Here is an 8,397-nt window from a genome sequence, read left to right as displayed (position 1 = left end):
GTGCTAAATATGGATCCTTATATTTACAGACAAATATGCCAGTCACCACTCATCAAAGAAGCTTCTTTTGCAACAGAGACTATATTTCTTAATAAGAACCAATAATGCTCTTAAGAGTTTATAAAAATATCAACAAGGATACATTTTTTAAATGATTCTTTTTATTTGTGTGTGTGTGTGTGTGTGTGCATGTGTGCACAAGCTTCTTTTGCAACAGAGACTATATTTCTTAATAAGAACCAATAATGCTCTCAAGAGTTTATAAAAATATCAACAAGGATACATTTTTTTAAATGATTCTTTTTATTTGTGTGTGTGTGTGTGTGTGTGTGTGCGTGTGTGCACGTGTGTGCAGATGCCTGCAAAGGCCAGAAGGTGGTGTCTCATCCCTGTGAGGTGGAGTTAAAGGCAGCTGTGACTGGCCCAGTATGGGTGCTGGGAACTGAACTCCAGTGCCCTGCAAGTACAATGAGAGTTCTTAACTGCTGAGCCATCTCTCAGCCCCAGCACATTCTTATTCCAAGACAATTAATGGACATAAGGAAGAATTCTGATTATGAATCCCCATCTGAAAATGATTAAATAATTAAAGACACACAAGGATTGAATATGCGCCTGTCCTGTCCTCTCCAATCTTCCTTCCAGTGGGAGATCGCTTCATCATCCACAAACGTCCAGGAAGAAATATGGCTTTTAAAAGAGGGGAAATATCGATTCTTTAGGTAAAAAGCAAAAACATGCAATATCCTTAATCCTCTTGACTGAGTGATGTCACACCAAGCAACGGCACTAAAAACATCTAGGCAGTCAATAAATACAATTTTTCATCAGAAATATTTATTCAGTGCCATATTATGCAGTATATGTGGCTATAAAATAAGGACAAAATTCCATTATTTTTTTAGAGACTTATTTACTCCAAAACAATCAATGACTGTGTAAAGGTATGGTTGCTATGGAGGGCAACCACATAGTGACAAACATATTAGAATTCATTATCCAGATGACCTAGTCTCTAAAGATATCCTTGGGATCCAATATACATCGTCCCAAAAAATCTATTATTTTTCTGAGCATTTCTAAAACTCTTAAAATTCTTTCCCTGGTAGTTTATAAATCATGATTTTAGTGGAGGAAAAGGTCAGATCATATATTTTATTATCTAGTCCAGATTTTTATCTGAAATTCTATCATGTAGGACCAAAATCATATACAAAGGAAGGTTTTGGTGCCAGAGAGATGGCTCAGTGGGTGAAGATGCTTACTAGCAAGACTGATGACCTGAGTTTGATTCCAGAGTCACACAAGGTACATGGAGAGTGTGTGTATATGTAAAAACACATGCAATAGAGAAATAAATGTGATTTAAAATTATTTTAGGGCCTAAAGAGATGGGTAAGCTGTTAAGAGCACTGGCTGTTCTTACAGAGGACCTGGGTTCAAATTCCAGCACCCACATGGCAGCTAACAACGATCCATTGTCCATAAGTCCAGTTCCAAGGGAATGTGATGCCCTCTTCTGACCTCCGTGGGCATTGCATGACACAGGCGTGCTTACACACATGCAGGCAGTAGTACACTTATACACATAATAGTAAAAATAATAATAAATAATAACCAACTAAATAAAATATTTTAAAAATAATATAAATAAATAAAAAAAACTTTTGACAACATGAATTTAACAGTTTTTCTGTACCAGTTATCATTGGGTGTTAAGAAAGGAAATTAGCTGGGTGTGGTGGTGCATGCCTTTAATTCCAGCACTTGGGAGGTAGAGGCAGGTGGATCTCTGTAAGTTCAAGGCCAGCCTGGTCTACATAGTGAGTTTCAGGCCAGCTGGGGCTACAGGAAGACCCTTCCTCAAAAAGACACCACCCCAAGAATTTAGTTTTTGTAGTCAAAGAACTTTGAAAGATAAATACTTGAACAATTATTCTTGGCACAACACAGAATGTGTGACTCAAAAGTGAATCAATAGTCATCTTTCTTGTCATGTAATATTAATTAATAAGCCAGCGTTATATTCCACAGCCATATGTACCAGCCATCCCCTCAAAGCTGGAATCACCATCAACACCTAGGGCATTTGTGTTTGTAACCCAAGTGCATTCCATTCCCTTTGTGACTCACTGTGGGTAACACTGTTCAGTTTCTCAGCACACGGAAAGGAGGAGAGGCAACCGTGACACAGCTGCTGGCTGTTGTTCGCCAGCCCCTGTACTCCAGGACTACCTCTTCCATCCAACCCTGTGCTCCTTGGTCACCAACGCTCAATGGTCTTGTTATGTGATGGGGGCCATCAGTCTCGGCGGCGTCCACACACCACATACTTACTGCACTGTGGCTCAAATTCTCCTCATTTCCAGCCACCACACAGCCCAGGATCCACTACCAGGGGACAAAACTCCCCTTCTAACTGCTGTTTACAGCAGCTCACCTGGTGCCCTTACTTCTCTTGACACATGAAAGCAGATCTCCCTCCTCACGATGGGCAACATCAGAGCCAGCTCCACAGCAGAGATGCCGGACCACTCTCTGGCACTTTCAATCTCCAATCTCTGTCCCTGCAAGCCGTCCCCTCAGGGGTTTCCACGTGACAGCGAGAACTTTTTATATACATTTACAAAGCTATAAAGATTACAGTTAACAGTGCTTTCCAAATCTCTTCATTTGTAATTATTTGCAAATACTGTCCTTAGACTGTAGATTGATTAATCCAATCTATCTCCCCAAAGGGAACAGGATGGAGGTGCTGGCTAGCAGAAGGGGAATTTGGAGGAGTGGACTGGACTTCCTGCTAGGAAGGCAGGGACTTAGGACAGCAGGCGCTGGCTGCCCAGGTCAAGCATGATGGAGCTAATTACACTGGTTTAAAAACACAAACGGTGTGCTCCCGTTCTGTCTTCTTCCTCCTGACATTTTCTCTTCCAGATAGTGGCTGAGCCTAAATTTTATCTAGTACATACTTACTTATATTTTAAAATCAAGCAGCAAGCTGGAGTCAGAGATGGGGAAAAGAGACATGGTTTTGAGTTCAAAAAGGGAGCATGGAAAAAATGCAAAATAAGTAACACCTGAAGAAATACTGGCCAAGAATATTCAATTTTTCAAACGAAACAGAGCAATTGAGCAACAGATTGAATAATCCCCAGGGAAGGAACAAATGAAAACACAAACAGGTATGGGATAATCAAACTGCTAAACAGAACAGAATCTGCAAGGACAGAGGAAAACACTTACTACTTCAGAGTGCTAATAACTTTAGCAATAACAAGACTGAACAGAAGCCAGAACACACAGCACAATAACATCTTTAAAATGCCAGACAGAGAGAAAAAGAAAAATCTCATAAGCCAAAAATACCTGTCAATCTAGTTAGTCAGACCCAAACAAAGCATGTTAGAAATGACAAGCCAACAACACAGTCACAGAGTATGACAAACGTGTACTATAAAAACCATTAAACACCCAAATATCAAGAGAATTTACTTGGGATGAATAAAGATTATTTCAGATAAAACATAAAATTTCAATAAAGTTTATGAAAAAGGGAAACTATGTCAGTGACTATATATTTATATAGGATTTTTGAAAAATATTAGTAATAAGAAAACAAAATTGATTTTAAAATATAAGTAAGTATGTACTAGATAAAATTTAGGCTCAGAAGACGGGAGGAAGTGTGGAGTGAATTGTTCTAAAGCGCTTGTGTTGTTTGGCGAGTAATAAATGCACTAATTGCTACAACAGGAAGAGGAATAGGAAAATTCTCAGAGAATGCTAACAAGCAAATACGACGACGTCAGGCGGCAGCTGGGCAGGGGCGAACTGTCAAACCAGTGGCTGATTCAGAAGGCGAAGATGTAAGCAAACGGGACAACAGAAAACAACCAACAACCTAAACGACAGCTCAGCGGGAATCTGAGCATAACAGTAAAGAGCGGAATGATGGGATAAAATTCTAACTAATAGCAAGACTGTCAGGGAGACAAAACAGGCCATAAATATATGCCTTTATAAAGTCGCATTTGAAATGTATCACATACATGCTGAAAATGCAATTGTTATGTGATGCTTTTCCTGGGGAGAGCTGAATAAATGTCTACTCACCCCACACAGGGAACCGACGACCGACCTAAGTAAGGACAGCACCAAAGTCCAATTTGGTGAGCCAACGAGTTTCATTGGGGTTGCTAACAGGAGTGTGGGTGAAGGGTCACTTACAGGAACAGAAATGACTCAAAGCCAGCTGCGTCGCCAAAATCCACCTCAACATCTTGACAGCTCCCCAAAGCTGGAAACCTGGCAGGCACTTCACATCCCACAGGCAGCTCAGTGGGTTGGAGAGTGTCTCTTGTGGGCAGCTCAGTTAGTCTGAGACTCTTAGGCACCTTGGCCAATCGCCACCTCTTCCAGGCAGCTCAGCCATCTGAAGTCCTGGGAGGCGCCGGTGAATCTGGTCAGTTCCAGGGAAAGCCTGAAGCTTTTGAATTGTTGACTGCCTGAGCTTAAGGAACTTCACTGCAGATGCAGGATGGAATGTGTCACCTCTCTTCAAACCATCCAGGGGTTCACCTTTAGAACACCCTGCGGTTTACCAAGCTTCCCCGGAGGTGGAAAGTTTTGTCTCTGAAAAAAATTGCTGCACAGCAATAATACAGAACAAAATCCAATATATATATATATATATATATATATATGTCCAAAAAGTTTATGGTGTCACTATACTAACATTAGGCAAATATCTTTGGCTCAAAACATTACTATAAAGATGCATATTTCTTAGCAAGAAGTTAAGCTCCAAGACACAGAATAAACAACATTAGGAAATTTAATCTAAATACAGATCACTACATCTAAACAAGTACCCAGTAAAAACCCTGCTCCTGAATAAACGAAGTGTCACCATATGCTGTGCCATTCAGAGCCTGTTCCTGACTACACTAAAGACAAAGTAAAAATCAGCAGCCGAGACAAGAAACGGGCAGCCCTTGACACTGGGAAATGGGCAGGCCCCGTCAGCTAAGCACTGGCCTGAGAGCGGATAGGCCACACACAGTTAGACGGCATTATCCTCCGGTGTCATGTAAACAACCTCACAGAGCAACATCAGAAAATGTCACTCTGAGGCCATGACAGTGAGTCCAGATCAGGTTGTGTCACTATTGTGTTTAGACACAGAGGAAAATAAAATCAGTAGGCATGCAACCACTGGACTAATAAATATCCCTGATGTCTGGCTGATATGAGTTGTAGACGCATTGCTAATCAATTAAAGCTGTAAACTTTCTACCTGTCAACTCATCTAAGGGTGAGATTCGTTAAGATAATCACAAAATTGTTCCTACTTCCACATACCACCTCATCTAGGCTAAATTCCTACTTCCTTCAATAATTTCTAGAAAAAGGAATCCAAACAAATCATATACCTGTTGTTCTCTGAGATCTTTCTCCGAGGGAGCCCCGTCTCGCCCAGGGTAATAAGTCCTCTGTTTGGTTCAGTAAATAATTCCAACTTGCTCAACCAGGGGAATGTACCTAATAATCTTTCGTTGATTGATATTGAGAGTTAAAGCCCCCAAATTTGGAAATTAATTGGTATAGTTTTAGTACCCATGCATATAAGAGGATACTGCTATGACTTAGAAAATATTTTAATCAAATATAATAAGGAGTATATCAAAATAAGGAAATGTCAAAATGAATTTAGATTTAGTTAAAGTGAATCATAGAATGACATATAAGATATTCTCTTCTGTGGGCTGGAGAGATGGCTCAGCAGTTAAGAGTGCTTGCTGCTCTTGTGGAGGACCCAGGTTCAATTCTCAGCACCCACATCAGGTGGCTCATTTCTGCCTGTAATTCCAGTTCCAGGGGACCCGATGCTTTCTTCTGGCCCCCACAGGTACTACACACACCTAGACACACACACACACACACACACACACACACACACACACACTTAAAACAAATCTTTAAAAAGTCCTTTTCTTTTTTTTGGTACGGCAAGGGGAAAGGGAAAGTAACCATTTGAAATAATCCTGTTGTGTTCTTCTATAAGAAACATATACTTCCCAGTGGAAATTACCAGTCTTATCTGGTCTGGGGAAAACCTCACTAGAGACTTTCTGTCTAGCATAAAAAGAGGAAAACAATGCTGAAGAAATACTATTTAAGTTCATAGCTCAGGGATTCATGGCTTCTGAAAAACAGACTTAATTACATAAGATTAAAAAACATTTTCCCTTCCTGTCCTAGTTTGCTTCTCTGTTGCTTTGATGAAAAAACTGAACAAAACCAACTTGGGAAGGAAAAGGTCTATTTGGATTACAGGTAACAGTCTATCATCAGAGGACTTCAAGGGAGGTGCTCAAGGCAGAAGCCTGGAGGCAGGAACTGCAGTAGAGACTATGGAGGAACTCTGCTTGCAGGCTGGCTTCCCTGGCCTGCTCAGCTGCCCTTTTTACACAGCACAGGCCCATCTGCCTAGGGATGAGACCACCCACAGTGGGCTGGGCCCTCCCACATCAACTAGCAAACAAGAAAATGTCCCACAGACATGTCCACAGGCAAATCTGATATAGGAAATTCCTCAATTGAGACTTTCCTCCTCCCTGGTCTGTTTAGGTTTGTGACAAGTGGACAGAAACTACAGCATTATTAATAGCATGTTAGTCTCATAGTCCTGCGGAAGTGTTCCACAGTGAGAGAGCTGGGAGGCATGGATGGCCAAGAAGGAGCCCTCAGGAAAGTCCACTACAAAACAGGACTATGATACGAGAGGAATTGAAACCACCAGACCTATAACACACTTGAGACGCAGCCCAGCATGTAGCCACATTAGCAAAACTACACCAGCTCCTTAGCTACCTTAATTCTGCTTACCACAGGCATTGTGATCAGTTTTTTAAAAAATTAAAATTCAGTATAACAAGGAAGAACTGAAACTGTCACCTCAAAACAAAACTCAAGTAGTTATTAAACAGGGCTTTAAATGACTCATTAATATGGAAAAGGCTTTAATAGAAAATTACACAACATATAAGAATAGATGGATAATGTAGACGGGGGATGCAAGATCTAAGAAGCTAAAGGAACAGCTAGAATTAAAAAAAAAACACTGAAACAACATGTACATTATCCTCTTCTGCCTCAGCAGTTGACTGGAGATGACCAGGGAAGGAAGCAGAGGAGGTGAGGGTATGCCATCACAATCCTTTCATCCAATGCAAAGAAAAGAGGGCTTCTGAGAAGTGCAGGAAAACTATAAACAGTTATGAGACAGACACCATGGGAACACTGGATGGAGAAGAAGGAACTGGAGGAAGAGGAAGAAGATCTGGATAAATACTGGCTGAAATTTTCCGAAATTAATGACAGCCATCAATCTACAGGTCCAGGAAGCTCAGAGAAAACCAGTCAGAGTAGAGTAAAATTCCCACACCTCAGCACAGCAGAGAACAGCATGCTGTTTCCAACCAGCTGTTTTACCTGGATAGAAACCAAACACAGAGATCCTCTAGTGCAGGCAATCCTTGGTCCATGTAAGGCCTTGGATTTGGACTGACAGACCTTGAAGCTTACCACTCCAAACTCAGATCTAGGGGTGAACAGCTCCAGGCTTTAAAACACAGAAGCATATTGCTCTGGGCATGCTAGTTGGTGGGTGACTGACCTGTGCTTTTAATCACCTGCAGCCCTGGTACGTGGTAGTGATTGTAATCCTCAGCCATCCCCAGCAGTGAACAGTAGCAGCAGATAGCAACAAGTAGCAGCAGGCAGCCCCTGCTACCATTACAGCTCTTGAAGTCTCATGTGCTAGGATCCTCAGCTCTACAGAGACAAATATTCCAGATCTTGGATGGCCAGCATTACAGCCCTTGGACCTAGCGTGTCAGTGGCCCTTGGCCCTTAAAGCTTCATGTAACTATCTCTCCCTACTCTACTAATGCTGTATAGCTAAAGACTTCCCTTGAGAGAAGTCTTTTTTAAGCCAAATATTGCACCACTGTGGGGTAGAACTAGGTGGTGTCTTCCAGTTAAAGTGAGCAGAACAGCTTGTTCACACAGCCAGGATGGGAGTATGGCAAGGTGGTTTCCCATTCACAGCAGACCCTCAGGCAAATGAGATAAATATGTCACACTGAACTTTAAAAAAAAAAAAGAAAGAAAGAAAGAAAACTAGAATGCAAAAGATGTTAAAAGGATATGGGAATGGATTTCTAAAATAGAAAAAATGATAAAGCCTAAACAAGTGATGAAGGTCTGTTTAGACAAAACATTTGTTAATGCTATTATGTCTCATAATTATTTTTTTTAAAAAAAGAAAATAAGATGTAAAAGATGTTAGAAAGGACATGGGAATGGATATTTTTTCCAAAATAGAAAAAATGA

The 8,397-nt window shown here is 40.9% G+C and overlaps 1 long non-coding RNA gene across 2 annotated transcripts in view; it reads right to left on the bottom strand.

The window, feature by feature from the left end:
- Nucleotides 1-4,439, bottom strand: part of LOC115068614 — a 68,778-nt gene extending 64,339 nt beyond the window's left edge. The window contains exon 1 of one of the 2 annotated variants that reach the window (XR_003847946.1): nt 4,228-4,439. This is a non-coding gene — a long non-coding RNA (uncharacterized LOC115068614). Of the gene's footprint in view, nt 1-4,113; nt 4,191-4,227 lie in introns of those variants that run through there. The other variant, XR_003847947.1, reaches the window with a different exon arrangement.
- Nucleotides 4,440-8,397: the final 3,958 nt, after the last annotated feature.

Source organism: Nannospalax galili, unplaced genomic scaffold (genome assembly GCF_000622305.1).
Source record: "Nannospalax galili isolate Female #2095 unplaced genomic scaffold, S.galili_v1.0 scaffold1289, whole genome shotgun sequence".
Lineage (NCBI taxonomy): Eukaryota > Metazoa > Chordata > Mammalia > Rodentia > Spalacidae > Nannospalax > Nannospalax galili.
This window is presented reverse-complemented; position numbering and strand designations above follow the sequence as displayed.